This window comes from Hevea brasiliensis, chromosome 11 (genome assembly GCF_030052815.1).
Source record: "Hevea brasiliensis isolate MT/VB/25A 57/8 chromosome 11, ASM3005281v1, whole genome shotgun sequence".
Taxonomy (NCBI): domain Eukaryota; kingdom Viridiplantae; phylum Streptophyta; class Magnoliopsida; order Malpighiales; family Euphorbiaceae; genus Hevea; species Hevea brasiliensis.
The window spans coordinates 74,686,392-74,703,918 of NC_079503.1; positions in this window are offsets into that span (position 1 = coordinate 74,686,392).

Here is a 17,527-nt window from a genome sequence, read left to right on the forward strand (position 1 = left end):
TTGGCCAGGTATGAAAAAAGACATAATAGAGTATGTGTCTAAATGCCTAACATGTCAGCAAGTGAAGGTTGAACATCAAGTGCCATCTAGTTTACTACAACCAATATCTATACCAGAGTGGAAATGAGAAAGGATTACTATGGACTTTGTTGCTGGACTCCCTCATACACAGAGAAAGCATGATTCAATATGGATCATTGTGGATAGATTAACCAAGTTAGCCCATTTTCTTCTAGTTAAACAAGACTATTCACTAAATCAGCTTACTAAATTATACATTAGTGAGATAGTCAGATTGCATGGAGTACCTATATCCATCATATCAAATCAAGACCACAGTTTACATCAAGATTTTGGGAAAGTTTGCATAAGGCCTTAGGCACTTGACTCCACTGCAGTACAGCCATCCATCCTCAGACAGGTGGACAATCCGAAAGAGTTATACAGGTGCTAGAGGATATGTTGAAAAGCTGTATTATTGAATTTGAAGGAAGTTGGGATAAACACCTCCCACTGATCGAATTTGCTCACAACAATAGTTATCAATCTAGCATCCATATGGCACCTTATGAAGCCTTATATGGTAGGAAGTGTAGAACTCTATTATGCTGGATAGAATCCAGTGAAAAGAAGTTAGTGGAAAGAACTTGTGAAACAGACGGAGGATAAAGTAAAACTAATAAAGGATAGACTGAAAGCAGCATTGGACAAACATAAATCTTATACTGATTTAAAGAGAAGGGATATAGAATAAGAAGAGAGTGATAAAGTCTTCTTAAAAGTCTCACCATGGAAGAAGATTTTGATATTTGGCAAGAAAGGCAAGTTAAGTCCTAAGTTTATCAGTCCATATAAAATAATTGAACGTGTGAGTCCGGTAGCCTATAGAATCGCCTTACCACCAGAACTATCAAAGATATACAATGTCTTCTATGTATCAATGTTAAAGAGATACAGATCAGACCCAACTCATGTTATCCCTATGGAAACAATTGAAGTGTAACTAGATTTGACCTATGAAGAGGAACAGGTGGCAATTTTAGCTCCTGAAGTGAAGGAATTGAGGAACAAGCAAGTTTCACTAGTTAAAGTGCTATGGAGAATCATAAAATTGAAGAAGCTACTCGAGAAAACAAAGAAGTGATGAAACAATGGTATCCCCAATTGTTCAATTAAGGCACAATCTCTAATTTCGAGGACGAAATATCCTAAGAGGGAGAGGATTATAATACCCTGAATTTACAAACCATATTCAGTATATTTCAGTGAGAAACCAAATATTGAATATTGTATGCAAATTAGATTAAATAAGGAGTTAAATTAAAAATTTGAAAAAGATACCTAAAGACTTTGTTGCAAAATTAATGAAGTTTTTTGGGGGGGAGGGGGGAAGAAATTAAAATTTTTTAATTTAGCATCTAATTGAGTTTAATTAAGATCATTAAGTGTGATTAATTAAGTTAATTAATCACTAATTAAAAAGGACCAATGGCAAATCAACACATGTTAATAAAGGATAAACATCTAAGGCATATAAAATGACAAAAAAAGTTATCTTCTTCCTTCATCTTCAGCCAGCCGAACCTCTCTCTCTTTTCCTCCAAACTCAAATACAAACTCTAATTCAACAATCTAAGATGATGTTTTGTGATAGAATTGAAGGAATTGATGATCAACACATGAAATCAAAGTGAAAGAGGAGGAAGAAATTAATAAATTATGAGCTGATTCAAGAGTGCAGAATTGTTAGGCTAGATAACCAAGGCTAAACACTGAAGTAGCTTGGGGATTTTTGATGAAAAGTGGTTGCAATTGGGAATAAATTGCTAGAACTAAGTTGAGGTAAGTGCTTGTCTAAGCTTGTTAACAAAATTGATACTTTATGTATCATAGTATGGTGACTGCCAGGATTAGTGAATCTAGTGAGCAGTCTGCACTAATTTGGCTATAAGTTGAGTTATAGAGCTCCAATTGAGATGTAATTTGTACTAAACTTTTTTGAAAACATAGATATATAGTTTTTATGTTTTGACTCGGGCCCAATTCTTAGAGTAAAGTGGTTGAAATTTTAGTGTAAAATGGTATTGTAAATCTGAAATTTCCTGGAATTCAGCAATTCATCCCTGTGACCTCCATGTAGTAAATAGGGAATATCTTCCTCTGTACATCTCTAATTGAGGTGCTACAAGATGATTTGGAAACTTAATACATAAGCCTAAAATTTTGCTTTAGAGACCCTGCACAAATTCTGGGTGTAGAGTGCTTGAATGTTGAGTGTAATTCTGAGTTGAAAATTCGGAAACCTAGATTTCTTAGGACACTATATCCGTGAACAGTAGTTGGTAATTTAGCTATAACTCATGATATAGGCCTCCAAATTAGGTGATTCTTGAACTATTGGAAGCTTAAAATATGTAAGAACATTTCTTATGAGGACTACTTTGATGGAATTTGTCTTTAAAATGGTTAAATTGGCCTATGAACAGGAATCATGAATTCTGATTGTAGCCAGACTTGGTCAGGTAGAAATTGGACAGTGTGTAGAAAAATGAGCATAACTTGAGATCTAGACCTTGAAATGGGGTGATTCTTGATTTAAATGGGGTGATTCTTGATTTAAATGAAAGGTAAGACACTAGGCTACAAATTGTATGAGGACCATAGTAGCAAATTCTATCTTTTGTGTGCCTAAAGAATTGATAGAAAACATGGCACCAAATAGGTGTCCCTCCTGAAATGATAACTCACCTTTGAACACTTTGTGAATAAAGAGTTATAAATGAATTTCTACATGTTTAAATGCTGATCAAATTGATTCCTAATGAAAGTTAAGACATAAATTGACATGTTTCATGAAAGAAATTGATCTTGAAAATGTCTTTCTCTAGGTTTAATTGTGATTACAAAATGAGTTGGGAAATATGCCTTATAGGAGAGTGATGTGATTGAATCTAAATGCTATGGAATAAGATGCTACTACTTTGCTAAATGGAATGATAAGTTATATAATTATGTTCTTGTTGGGAATATGCAAATGATTATGTGATAATAAGAATTGATGTTATGAGAGTCACTACTTTGCTTAAAAGAAATGACATGTTACATGGTTATGTCCTTATTTTGAATATGCAAACAATTATGTAATGATGACCAATGATGTTAAAATGATGAATGACAATCTTTTATGGATGTAAGAATGGTTGAATTGTCTAAGACCATGTTATAAGATTATTAAGGCCCAAATTTTCAACTAACTTAAAAGTTGAAACCGGATAGTTTGGCATGCCAAATAGGGAAGTAAGTTAGCAAATCTGCAAAATGGATTTAATTTATATCTTTGATGATTTAAAGACAGCATCTGAAAGATGGCATCACAATATATGTACTGATTTCAAAAAGGGCACGTAAGATTACACCTGAGAGAAGGTGTTACAGTAGCGAAAAGGACATGTAAGACAACATCTGAAAGAAGATGTTGCAATAGTAAAGAGGAAATGTAAGACGATATCTGAAAGAAGGTGTCACATTAAAATCCCAGTATCCAGTATAAGGAAAGTTATACTAGGAAGAAATTGGGCTTTTAAATGGAAACAATAGAATGAGCAATATTTATACCAAATAAGTTGTTCATTTGTTTGTAAATTTGGATCTTACTTTAGTTAATGAATAACTTATTTTTATTTGCTTATTTCATGAGTAAAACCAGCTGATATCAGTTAAATAGTTACAATGAATTGCTTATCACATTTTTGCAAAGTTGTTATAAACTGTTACTTGCTTGAAATCATTTTAATTAATTGTTAAATGCCTATAGTATGAATAGTTACAGATGACTATTAATTAGCCGTCTTAAGCTAGACTTGCACCACTAAGCTATTTGCTTAGCACGATGAGTTTTTACCTCATGCAAGTACTAAAGTCGAGGGTTCACAAAGAGTAGATCATTAAAGTTTTCATCAAAAGAGTAGTATTTTGTCAAGAGTCAAATTAGGGTTGGTTTCTTCACTTGTAAATGATTTTTTTTTTTTTTTGTATAAGTTTTATAAGTAATTACTGATGTAAAGTTGTATCTAAGTGGTTAAAATGTTATGTATAGTTTGTATTTTATTTGAATCACTTTTGGAACAATGTTTATGTGATGAGTATACAATAATTTGATATAAATTGAGATATAGATCCTATTACAGGTTGTGGAAATTACAGGTAACGCTCTCGGTTCAGCTGTTATGCTTCTGGATTGGGGATTGTTACACAAAAAACTTGGTTTTTTTGGAAAAGAATATAGTAACCAAACAAGGCAAAAGTTCAAGTGTGTCTTTGCTTTATTTTTAATCTTTTGGCAAACTCTCAACATGTTTTGGAATACATTAAATTTCTACAATTCAAAGTATATACCTAGATAATGATTAATCTATGTAGTTCACATTAATTATGTGATTATATAGTAGACTAAGTGAAGCAAATATGAATCCTAAAGTGAAATGCATGAACGTGGTTAGAGGAGAATGCAGGATTAAGTATTGCAGGGGCCAAAATTTGAATTATTATGTAATTATTATAATTAATTAAAAAATTATAAATTGTATTTTTTTAACTATAATGAACATTCATTATTTTTTTTTAAAAATCATATAATTTAATAATCATCAAAAACTTAAAAATAAGGTTCATATTACATTCAAATCAACAAAACGCACTTATATATACTCAACTAATAACTCAAAATATTAATTGAAAAAATATATTACAAATACATCATAATACAAAATATGACATAAGAAGCTCGAAGGCTCCTCCCAAAATATGGGACTAACATGTAACAAAGTCATTCTTGCTAAGGCATGAGCAGAAACATATTAAATCCCTAAGATAAAAAAATGATTTGCAGCATAAAATAACCTAACCAAATTCTTACCAATTCTTAGCATAAGATAAAGAGAGACAAAAAAAACATTTTAATCGATAAGCAATTTGATTCTTTATCTATGCCAAAATCAAAGGTGGGAACAAAAAAGTACACACATATTTTAAAGTATGTATTATTTTAGTTTTATTTTATTTCCTCGTCATTTTCCATTGTCCCCTTTTTTTTTCTATCTTTATTTTTTATTTATTTTTATTTTTAGAGTATTCTAAATAGATATTCACACTTATTATTATTATTATTATTATTATTATTATTATTATTATTATTATTATTATTATTATTATTATTATTATTATGTGCACTTCTAAAATATTTTTTAGCATGATATTATCTAAATTCATAATTTTATTATCATTCTTTTTATTATTATTATTATTATTATTATTATTATTATTATTATTATTATTATTATTATTATTATTATTATAGATTCAATATCTATTTAAAGAAGAATGGGAGGGCGACCAAAGGCAATATATTTAAAATTGGCATATATATATATATATATATATATATATATATATATATATATAAAATTAAAAAAAATTAGAAACCATGCATTTTCTTAATTGTTATAAGAGCCTTTACATTGGTTTCCTAGTGCCTATTTACAATGTTAAAAATGGAGTTTTTTTTTTCTGATTTTGGAAAATTTTTTGTGCAATTTCTAGTTTTTGTAAACATGGTTACCTTTACTACTTTGGGCATTTATATCTCTTTTATATTTTGTATCAATGCATAAAGTTAGTACCATTAGGAGTAGATATATAGATCTTTCCAAAGGTAAATTATATGTTGATTTTCGTTGAGAAATGTATAAGATATAGCCACCCAAGATTAGGATTTTTTTTCATTAGAAAACCCAAACCAAAGGTTGAAGAAGACCTATTTTTGACATGCCCAGTCTAACCATGTGTAAGTGTGTGCCAAACCTAGTCCTAGGCTTTTTGAAATTGTAAAATAATCTCATGAAGTGAAAGAATATAGCTAGAAACCCCTTGTGGGACCGTTTTCTGGAGCAACTGCTGCGAGGAAGTCGTGCATTGGCCACAAATGCCAACTTTGGCATATTGAAGCAGTGCTAGGCATGTTGAAGTAGTGTCAGGAGCTAAACACCTGAGTGATGCACAATGGGGCTAGCACGTGCAGTTGGGCCTTAGCCCAATACACAACACAAGCCTAAGTATATCCATGGCCAAGTGGCATGTCATTTCAAGTAAATGATATGCTATTTCAATCCAAAATGATGCTTCGTTTTGACTCTCCTTGACAGATTTTTCCAAACTCTAAAATGGGGCTTTCGAAGTGGATTTTTTTTTGCTGAAAAAATACCTCAAATATTTAAAAATCATTTGAAAAATATTTATGACTTAAAATAAATTTTTTTGGGCAATTTTTATTTTATGAAAATTATTTGAACAATTCATAAAAAAATATTTATTTATACAAAAATTATAAAAATTGTTCAAAAAATTTCATTATTATTTTGTTTTAATTTTAGGTCATTATAATTGCTTGAAATTATTTATTTTATGCAAATAAATATTTTTCTCTCTTAAATATTTATTTTAGATTATTTATTTTATTTAAGTAAATATTTAATGTGAATTTGATTTTTCTATAAGTGTTATAGAAAATTATAACGCATATAATGAGGATGCCCATAACAATTTTCACTATTCATCAGTGAAATAGAGTAAGAATAATGATTAATAACTTAATTAATCTGCCTATTAACCCAAGTATTAAGGGATATGATCTAGAGTACCTAATGAGACATATAATTATAGTAAATGGGATGATCTAAGACATTATCTACGAAGGGATCCACTAAATGAAATAGGGAGATATCAAGCTCTTAGGTCAGCATTACCTACACCTAACCAAAATGGTATACTTGATATGTTGTGGCATAAGTTGGATAATAATATTTCTACATTTCATAGGCAATTGGCTAATGATTTTGTCAATGAGTACTAGTTGAATAACTAAGGTGACATTGTGTTATTCTATTGGGCTATCTATGTAGAATAAATAGAGTCAAAGCTTAAAGAAACCTATGCTGCGTCAAGTGAACTATAAGCTAAAAAGAGAGTTGTATATGGATCTTATTAGATATACCTATTTCTAGGCTATTTAGAGATATAACTATTATTTTTGTGCCTTATATTCATTAAATTATTGTTAATTAACTATATTTTCATCAATATGTTATTTTATGTAATTGACCTTCAGCTTGATATATATATATATATATATATATATATATATATATATATGTATGTGTTTTTACTTTAATTATATATATTATTGCTTAAATCTTGAATGTTAGTAATTTAATATTGTTATTCCTGGCATAATTAGTTATGTTAAATTTATTTGACATTAGATTTTTATATGATGATTGGGAATCTAATAACCTTTCGATTCTAAGTCTAATGCAGAATAAGTGCTAGTATAATCGTCTCATGTTAGTTTAAATTTGAAATTTTTATATCAGTATGACTTCTATTGTGAAAAACATTATTGCCAGGTTGAATATGAGTAAGAAGCTCATTGGCGATAACTATGAAATATGGAGTGTGAAAATATCATATGTTTTAAAGCAGCAAGAAGCTTTAGAGGCTCTTAATGTGTTCATGCGAGTACCTCCTAAGGCACTACAGAACAATATGTGAATGACCATAAGGCCTACAAGGCTTGGAGGAAGAAGAACTCCCTTACTAACATAACTTTGCTTGAGAAGTGTCGTAAGGAGTTTTGCGGTCGCCTGAACGAACCCTCACCGAAGTGGGAAAGAGTGAGGAGTCGCCACCTTAGTTTTGAGGGAAACTAAAGAAAACCATTTGTGAAAATAGATTGAAATGAAACCACTTCAAGACAGAGATTCTAGGTTCGGGATCCGTAAACGGGTGGGGAAGGTGTTAGGCACCCCACCTCGTCCCCTAATAAGGGTAAGTAGATTTAACTTTGCATTAGTTAGGAGGGCTTGAATGGACATGTTAATCCGTTTGTCAAAAGGAAATTTTAATTTTTCACTAAATTCGGATTACCCAGATACATAAGTAAATGAGACAACCTTAGTGAATTGACGTCGCATATCATTTTTGGTTTTGGGATTGTTTTGCGTATAGGTTAAAATTAGGTGTGAGAATCGGATAAGAACTCTCCTCCGATCTCTCTTAAATTCTGAGGGGAGATCGGATAAGAATCCTCCTCCGGTCTCTTTTGAAGTATTTAAAATTTAGGATTGAGAATCGGATAAGAACTCTCCTCCGATCTCTTTTAAGTATTTATTAAAATTTTAGCTCAAGGATCGGATAAGAACTCTCCTCCGACCTCCTTTTAAATGTTTATGGAAATTTTAGATCGAGAAACAGATAAGAACCTTCTTCCGATCACTTTTAAGTATTTATTAAAATTTTGAGCTGAGAATCGGATAAGAACTCTCCTCCGATCTCTTTTAAATATCTATTGGAATTTTAAGTTGAGAATCGGATAAGAACTCTCCTCCAATCTCTTTTAAATTAACAGGAGCCTAGATGGGATCTTTCCGATCTCCCGAATTTTAATTTCAGCTACATGTCATAAGGACCTAAAGTTAAGGATTATGGCGTTCAAAGGTACTGGGGATAAGGCTTCTTTTAACTAATTGGTATTTTGTGACTAAATAAGGGAAGCCGGACTGAATTTTGCTGACCTCCCCTAAGATCACTTTACCAGTATCCTATATGTACCCTTTTACTTATCTAAGTTTTGATTTTTTATTCCGCCTTATGGCATTATGCTGGATCGCCTCCCATGTCAGCCTAGTGATTCAATTTTGCTATTTCCCTGACGTGTTATTTAGACCCTCTTTTTTTTCAAAGAGACACTTTAAACACAGTTACCTACATTTTGTCTAGCTACTTCTACGTAACTCGGGGCTAGATGACTTGCGTTCAGAAATAATAAAAATTAACAAAAGTGTGGGTTAGCCAGCACGGGGGTATACTAGAGCATATCTTTTCTTTGTATTTTTTTTTTAGCGTGACATGAACTTAAAGAAAACAATAGGCATAAGAAAAAGAACAAAGGAAATACGTGAAACGAGAACTAGACTTAATAAAATGACGATATTAACACTGACCTGTAGGGAGTCGAGTCTATTGAACTAACTACAGAATCGCAAAAAGTAGCAAGATTGCAGTTGGCAAATGAGGACTATGGTTCCTCGAAATGAAGTGTTCTTTGTTAAAATGTAAACAGGTCAAAATAACCAAGCTTGAGTGGAGTTGAGCTTAGACAATATGAATGGAAATAGAGGATAACAAAGACAGAAAGTGAGAGTGCCACAGGATAATGAACGAATCAAAATGAAAAATTTCAGATTCAAGAATCCTTTGCAAGAAAACACTTCAGAAAACTAGTTTCAAAAGTTTTTTCTACGAAAACTCCAAAAAAAAATAGCAGAGTAACAAAATGAAATAAGTTTCAGAGTTATTCCACTATAGTTACTGCCTCTTGTCTATATATTTTTTCGTCCCTTGAGCAGTTTCGTGCGGTATTTATAGGAATCGGGTGCTCCCCATGAAGGGTCAGGATTTATTTTGAGGGAGATGGAGGGTCTGGATTTTGAAGGACATGATCGGATGCTTGAGAATTAAAGAGAACCAAAATGAACGGCTGAGATTATTCTTCAGAATATTCGTCCTTTTCTTCTTTCAATCTGACGGTCTCAAATCCTCTTGTCCGGAGCGATCTGAGGGCTAAGAGCGAAAGACGCTGGTCTTGTCGTCTTCTCTCTTGATCCAAGGGTTCCGGGTTCGTCCTTACAAGTGAGATCAACGGTGGAGATTGGGATGTACAGGACTGTCATGACATACCCTGGCACCTGTCAGCATTGCGGGCGATTCTTAGGTGTGCGGTGGAGATCTCGTCTGTCACGTTTTAACTACCTCGGCTCTGATTCTGAAGACGGTTATTTGGGATTTGTCTTATTCTTTTTGCCTTCCGATCCCTCCCCCTTTTCGATCTTCTTGACACGCTCCTATTCCGATCTCTCATGCTGATCTCCCATCTTCCGATCTCTATTATTCCGATCCCTTAATCAGCCCTGGTCCGGTCAAAGCATTAATTCCTCTCGATTCCCGAAGCGTCCGCTTCGTTTTCTGCTTAGCAATAAATGCCCGTTTTCCCCTATATATACCCCTGACGAAAGAGACTTTCCTTCATCCGATTTTCCTCTCTTCCTTCTTACTTGCAGTTCTAGCTGCTCCGACGGTCGTTCCGGTCATGATTGTGGCTTTTGATCCCTTTTCGATAGACTTCTTTGTTCCTCGACTGAAAATTTACGATCCTGGTGATCGCATAACCTTGTCTGATGATGGTGAGAGAACTGGACCAATTAACCGATCTGGATCGCGGATCTCGGTCGTGTCGATCCCGAATCGTTCCACCGGCATAATCGGCGAACCGATTTTGGCCGATCAAATTGCTAATGTTCCGCCGACCCTTGGCGGTTGCTCTTCCGAGTTTATTCGGCTTCTCACCACATTGGGTGTTCCGACAGCGGCTCTTCTCCACATTAGGTGTTCCGACAACGGGTTAAGCTCCGGTCGGCGACACCCTTTTGATCAGTCACAATGTTGACTATTGACACAGGCCTCTTTAGATAGGATGTTCCGCTGATCTTTTAGAGATCGGCCTTTTGATGTAATCAGATCTCTAATGTATTCCGATCTTTAGATCGCCCAAATTATGTAATCCGATCTTTTGGAAATGTATTCCGATCTCTTGAGATCACCCAAATGATGTAATCCGATCTTTTGGAAATAAAGATTTTATTTTGTCAATTATTATCTTATTAATTATTTTTCGAGCTCTAATATGATTATCCGATCTGATTCTTTACCTGAATGACACTTATCTGATCCGTAATTCGAAACACCTGGATCTGCCGCTCTATAATTAATCGATCTCTTTATGGGATCTCGGGAATATGCGTGAGACGTGTCAGAACAGCTGGCGAGTCCCGCTAACCGATGTGCTTCCTGGAACCTCGTGAGCATTAAATGCTCGAACGAGCATAAATAGGGGTGGAGGGTTAGCCATTTGCTCCTGTATGTCATTTTCAATCTCTTGCTCACAACTTCAAAGTTCTCTCATTTTCTCAAGTTCTTCCGACGCCGATCAGACTCCGGTAATGGCTTTGATCTTCTTTTTAGTTTAAATTCTTTATTTCCTTTGAAAATGAGCGGCGCCGAAGGTCAGAGAGCGACGAGCCCTCCTTCCATTCAGTTCTCGTGGTCGTCTGATGAAGAAGAGGTGGTCGGGCCAAGCGCACGACCAAAACCTCCTAGGGTCTCCGTTCCAGCTCGGGGGCGGATCGCACCATCAAGGCATGCACCTTCTTCAGGGAGGGAGAATCTTCCTATGGACGAGCTGCCATCGATCTTGCAAGAATCCGATCTGCAATCGTTCAGCTAGGAGTACAATATTCGTCCTGATTCGTACGAACTTATCCGGTGTCACGGCGATCATCGAGCCGATCACTTCTTTGAAGAGAATGACATGGTTATGGTATACGAGGAACAGTTAAAGGCCGGTTTTCGGTTCCCTCTGGACGACTTCTTCAAGGAGGTCCTAAAATATCACTGAGTGTGCATTGCTCAAGTTCACCCTAACTCGTGGCGGATCTTAGTAGCCTTCCGAGGCCTGTGCCGAGCTAAGGGAATCAGTCCTACGGCTAAGGTGTTCGCGAATCGCAGGCTAACTCGCCGAAAGGACGATGAGCACTGGTTTTTCCAGGCGAAGCCTCATTGTGGGCTCTTTACCGATCTGCCCTCCTCCCTTAAGAATTGGAAGAACCGCTTCTTCACCCTGGGGAGCAAAAATCCGACCTGCTTTGAGGACTTCCCCCGTAGCTAGTGGCACCAGGGGCCCTTGATTCCGAAGCGTATTACCCTGAACAAGGAGGAAAGCCTAATAGTGATGGAACTGAAGAATCAGGCGGCCACTCAGAAGTTCTCCTGTTTAGAGGCGGTGACTGCCGAGCTGCACCATTGGACCATACAGCTGATCACCGGCCAAGATCGCGAACTTCCGCTCTCTGACCTCGGCATTGGTATTTTCCACATCTCAGATCTCAGGACCTTAGCGATCTCACTGACCTCTTCTTTGTGCAGGTATGGCGGGTGGTGAAGGTTCCAGGAAGCGGAAGAAAGAAAGAGAGATTTCCCGGAAAGTAAAGGAGATGAAGCGTTCGGCACTACTTCAAACACCCGGCCATGAACCTGGGGAGATACAAGGAGACCAGCCTCGACCTTCGGGACCGCCGATCGCAGAAGCTGTCCGATCTCTTCCTCGACGAGAAGAGCCGCCTCCACCTCCTCCAGTTGCTCTAAGCACAGAAAGGGGTCCTTCTAGATCTTCTGCGAGGCCCCCTTCTCGTGGCACTCAAGTGCTGATCGCTTCCCTGGAGAACAACCGGACTGTTCGGGAGAACCCTGATTTTGCCAAAGTCTTGGGGTCTTCTATCTGCCTTCGGGAGGATCGGGACAGACTGTCTCCGGACAATCTTGACGACATCCTGACCCGATCCATGAGTTTGAATGTAGAGTGCCTGGTGAACCAGCACGTAGTCCGAGAAAAGGCTCACCGCCTGGGTAAGGAGGTCGAGAAGAAGAGTCAAGAAGTGGCATCCCTCCGATCCCAACTCTCATCCGCTCAGGATTACATATCTCAAATTGAGGGGCGTATGAAGTACTATGAGGATAAGCCGCCGAATGCACTCATGTTCTGGCTGAAAGGGATCATGCTCTTAGAGAAGTCCAGGCGCTCCGGACCAACGAAGCTGCTCAGGTCGCTCACCTTGCTGAGGAGCTTAAGGCAAAAGATTAAGAGATGGTGACAGGAATAGCCGGTGCCTATGTGAATGCAAACAAGGATCTCTTGACCGAACTCCAGAAGCGTTACCCAGAGGAGGACTTCTCTTGGATGGCCGACCTGGCTCCCGGAGGTGAGGGTGAGGATAGTGAGGAGGAGACTGAGGGTGAGCGAGAAGACGGACCAAATGTAGATCAGGCTGGGGGTGATCCTCCAGCTGAATAACTTGTACAAATTTTTGAAATGAAATGAAGTGGAATGCCCTTTTTTGTTCGATGAATGGTTATGATCGGAAAATTTCTAAATTATTAAACACTTGATTGTCTGAGTATGTTGAAATAACTGAAAATGATTATTAACCCAAGTGTGAGAGATCGGAAAACACATTGAGCATGAGATCGGTAGGGAAGAAATGCTGAACGGGACTTGATTAAAATTGGAAATTTGACTTGAACACTTAAGATCGGAATCCTCATTAAACCGGACCAAAACCTTAGCTCTTAAACTTTTGAAAGGGAGATCGGCAATAAAACTGGTAAGAAAAGATCTAGCGTCAGTTCATTTCGTTTGTCAACAGAGATCAGGAATATACTTGTCTGGTCTGGAGATTCGACAATGGGTTTGAGAGATCGGTGAGCGATTTAATAGACTGGTAAGGCTTTGACTGATGTGAGGACTTAGCATTGATTCAATTCTTTGTGAGGAGAGATCGGAAATGTGATTGTCTATCAAAGAGGGATCGGAAATGTGATTAGCTGTCACAGGGAGTCTTAGTACTGGGGATCGGTTTCGAAGTTTTATTGATTTTGGGGATCGACCAAAATATGGTGTCGACAGCTGCCCCTCTTTACATAATTTCTATTAAAGGGAAAATTTCCCGTATAGGAATTATGTAAAGATTTAGACTCATATTTTGGACGATTAGGTGTTCGAAGTTAGAGAGCTAAAGCACACTTAAGTTGGTGACCTAAAAATTAGCAACAGAAGTTGAACTAAAATCAACTTGGATCAAAGAACCAGGGGTTGATAGCAGGAAATGTAAATTGCTGGAAATTAAAATCAACTTAGATCAAGGAACCAGAGGTTGATAATAGGAAATTAAAATCAACTTAGATCAAGGAACCAGAGGTTGATAACAGGAAATTTAAATTGCTGGAAATTAAAATCAACTTAGATCAAGGAACCAGAGGTTGATAACAGGAAATTTAAATTGCTGGAAATTAAAATCAACTTAGATCAAGGAACCAGAGGTTGATAACAGGAAATTTAAATTGCAGGAAATTAAAATCAACTTAGATCAAGGAACTAGAGGTTGATAACAGGAAATTTAAATTGCAGGAAATTAAAATCAACTTAGATCCAGGAACCAGAGGTTGATGGCAGGAAGTTTAAATGCAGGAAATTAAAATCAACTTAGATCAAGGAACCAGAGGTCGATGACAGGAAATTTAAATTGCAGGAAATTAAAATCAACTTAGATCAAGGAACCAGAGGTTGATAACAGGAAATTTAAATTGCAGGAAATTAAAATCAACTTAGATCAAGGAACCAGAGGTTGATAACAGGAAATTTAAATTGCAGGAAATTAAAATCGACTTAGATCAAGGAACCAGAGGTTGATAACAGGAAATTTAAATTGCAGGAAATTAAAATCAACTTAGATCAAGGAACCAGAGGTTGATAACAGGAAATTTAAATTGCAGGAAATTAAAGTTGGCAGGAAATTTAAATTGCTGGAAATTAAAATCAGCTTAGATCAAGGAATCAGAGGTTGATAACAGGAAATTTAAATTGCAGGAAATTAAAATCAACTTAGATCAAGGAACCAGAGGTTGATAACAGGAAATTTAAATTGCAGGAAATTAAAATCAACTTAGATCAAGGAACCAGAGGTTGATAACAGGAAATTTAAATTGCAGGAAATTAAAATTGGCGGGAAATTTAAATTGCAGGAAATTAAAATCAACTTAGATCAAGGAACCAGAGGTTGATAACAGGAAATTTAAATTGCACTTACAAAGCAAGCCTAATCAGGACACGAGAAGTTCTTCCCCAATGAAGTGTACTTAACAGAATCCCGAAGACCAATGATGAATGGAGGACGAGTTGCAAGACTTAACCTATGACCCCATTTCTTCAAATGCCCCTTTTCTGTTTTTTTTCTTTCTCCCGAAAAGTGCCCTTGTGGGTTTTTACTTCCCCTTCGTCTATATGACTAGAAGCGCCCTTCCGGGTTTTCACCTCTAGTTCTTTCTTTCTTTTTTTTTTTTTTTTTTTTTTTTTTTTTTTTTTTGGGGTCATTCCCTGCAAATCTCATAGTAAAGTACGTGAGGTTATCAATTGTCAAATCTTAATTTTATGGCAAAAATTTTAACTGATTAAATAGCGTATTAAATAATGAGATTGCAGAAAGATAAATATAAGGGAAAGATAGAAACATGGGGAATGAAGTGTGATATAAAAACAAAGAAGAAGTTTCAAAGAAGAAGGGTACAAGGATAGCTCTCACATATTCCCTGTGGCTGATTTTTGAAATCCCTTAACTGCCATTATTTCAAGTTCTCTGAAGCCTCATGCCGTGACAGTTTCCTCTTCATCCTGGTTTCATGCCCCCCATTCCTTATTTCTCCCTTTTTGTTCTCGGGATGCCCTTTTGGGTTTTCACCCCTAGGTTTTTTTTTTTTTTAATTTTTTTTTCGCGCTCTTTCAGGACGCCCTTTTGGGTTTTCATCCTTCACTCATTTTACAGAAAGTGCCCCTTCAAGGTTTTCGCCTTCTTTCACACATTTTGCTAAGAGCGCCCTTTCGGGTTTTCGCTCCTACCCCTTTTTTTTTTTTTTTTTAGGCATAGTATTTCTTGACGGTGTCAGCATTCACAGGTCTCGGAAACTCTTCACCGTCCATGTGGGTCAAGATCAAGGCTCCTCCAGAAAATGCCTTTTTAACCACATAGGGTCCCTCGTAGGTTGGTGACCATTTGCCCCGGGGATCGTTTTGATTCGGCAGCACTTTCTTCAGAACTAGGTCCCCGGGTTGGAATTCGCGTGGGCGAATGCTTTTATCAAATGCTCTAGCCATCCTCATCTGGTATAACTGCCCATGACATGCTGCTGCTAACCTTTTCTCATCTAGCAAGTTTAATTGATCCAACCTTGACTGGATCCATTCTGACTCATCAATCCCTGATTCCTTCAGAATCCTTAGGGAAGGAATTTCAACTTCAATAGGTGATACCGCTTCCATCCCGAAAACCAGTGAGTATGGAGTTGCCCCGGTTGAGGTTCTTACAGAAGTCTGGTATGCGTGGAGAGCGTAAGGAAGCATATCATGCCAATCCCTATACGTGACCGTCATTTTCCAGATTATCCTCTTGAGGTTTTTGTTTGCAGCTTCCACCGCTCTATTCATCTGGGGACAGTATGGGGAGGAATTGAGGTGTCAGATTTTGTATTGATCACACAATTTCTGAATCCTTGGACCATTCAGATTCTTAGCGTTATTAGTGATGATTTCATTAGGGAGGCCATGCCGGCAGATGATATTGTTTCTGAGGAATTTGAGAAACGTGTTCTGCGTGATATGGGCATATGACGTGGCTTCGACCCACTTAGAAAAATAGTCGATAGCTACTAGGATAAATCTGTGCCCATTGGATGCCTTAGGGTTGATGGGACCGATCACATCGATGCCCCACATTGCGAAAGGCCATGGTGAGGCGAGGTTGAATAATTTGTGAGGCGGCACACTTATCGGATCTGCATAGATTTGACACTTATGGCATTTTCGGAAATACTCGATGCAATCCTTTTCCATTGTAGTCCAAAAATATCCCCGTCGCATGATTTGCTTAGCCATCATGTGCCCATTGGCATGGCTTGCACAATTTCCCTCATGAGTCTCAAAAAGGATTTTCTTCGCCTCTTTTGCATCCACACATCTTAACAGTTCACCGTTGGACCCTCTCTTGTATAGGGTTTCACCACTGGGGAAGTATCCCAATGCTAATCTCCGAAGCATCCTCTTTCGCTTTGGTTTGCCCTCGAGGAATTCTCCGGTTTTGCAAGAGACCAGATGTCATGATACCAAGGTTTACCGGGTTCTTCCTCAATCATGAAGCAATAAGCTGGCTCATTCCTTGCCTTAATCTTCAATATCTGAGCCATCTGCCCTTCTTCGATTTGAGCCATAACGGCTAGAGTAGCTAAAGCATCAGCAAATTGATTCTTGTCTCTACTAAGGTGAGTGAAAGAGATCTCTTCGAATTTCTTAATCAGCTCCAGTAAGTACTTCTGATATGGGATTAGCTTGGGATCCTTGGTTTGCCATTCTCCCTTGACTTGGTATATAATCAGGGCTGAGTCTCCATATACCTCCAACTTCCTGATTTTCATTTTGATTGCAGCCTGTAGACCCGTCACGCAAGCTTCATATTCTGCGACGTTGTTGGTGCAGTCAAATCTCAACTTAATGGCTATCAGGAAGTGCTTTCCATCTGGGGATATCAATACAGCTCCAATTCCATTACCGGACAAATTGATGCTCAGTCAAATACATTTCCCATACATCGGCTGGCCCCTCTTCTTCGCAATCTACTTCATTAATATGCTCATCAGGGAACTCAAAATCCAGAGCTTCATAATCCTGGATAGGATTTTCTGCTAGGAGGTCAGCGATCACGCTACCTTTCACTGCCTTCTGGGTCATATAGACTATGTCATATTGGGAGAGTATGAC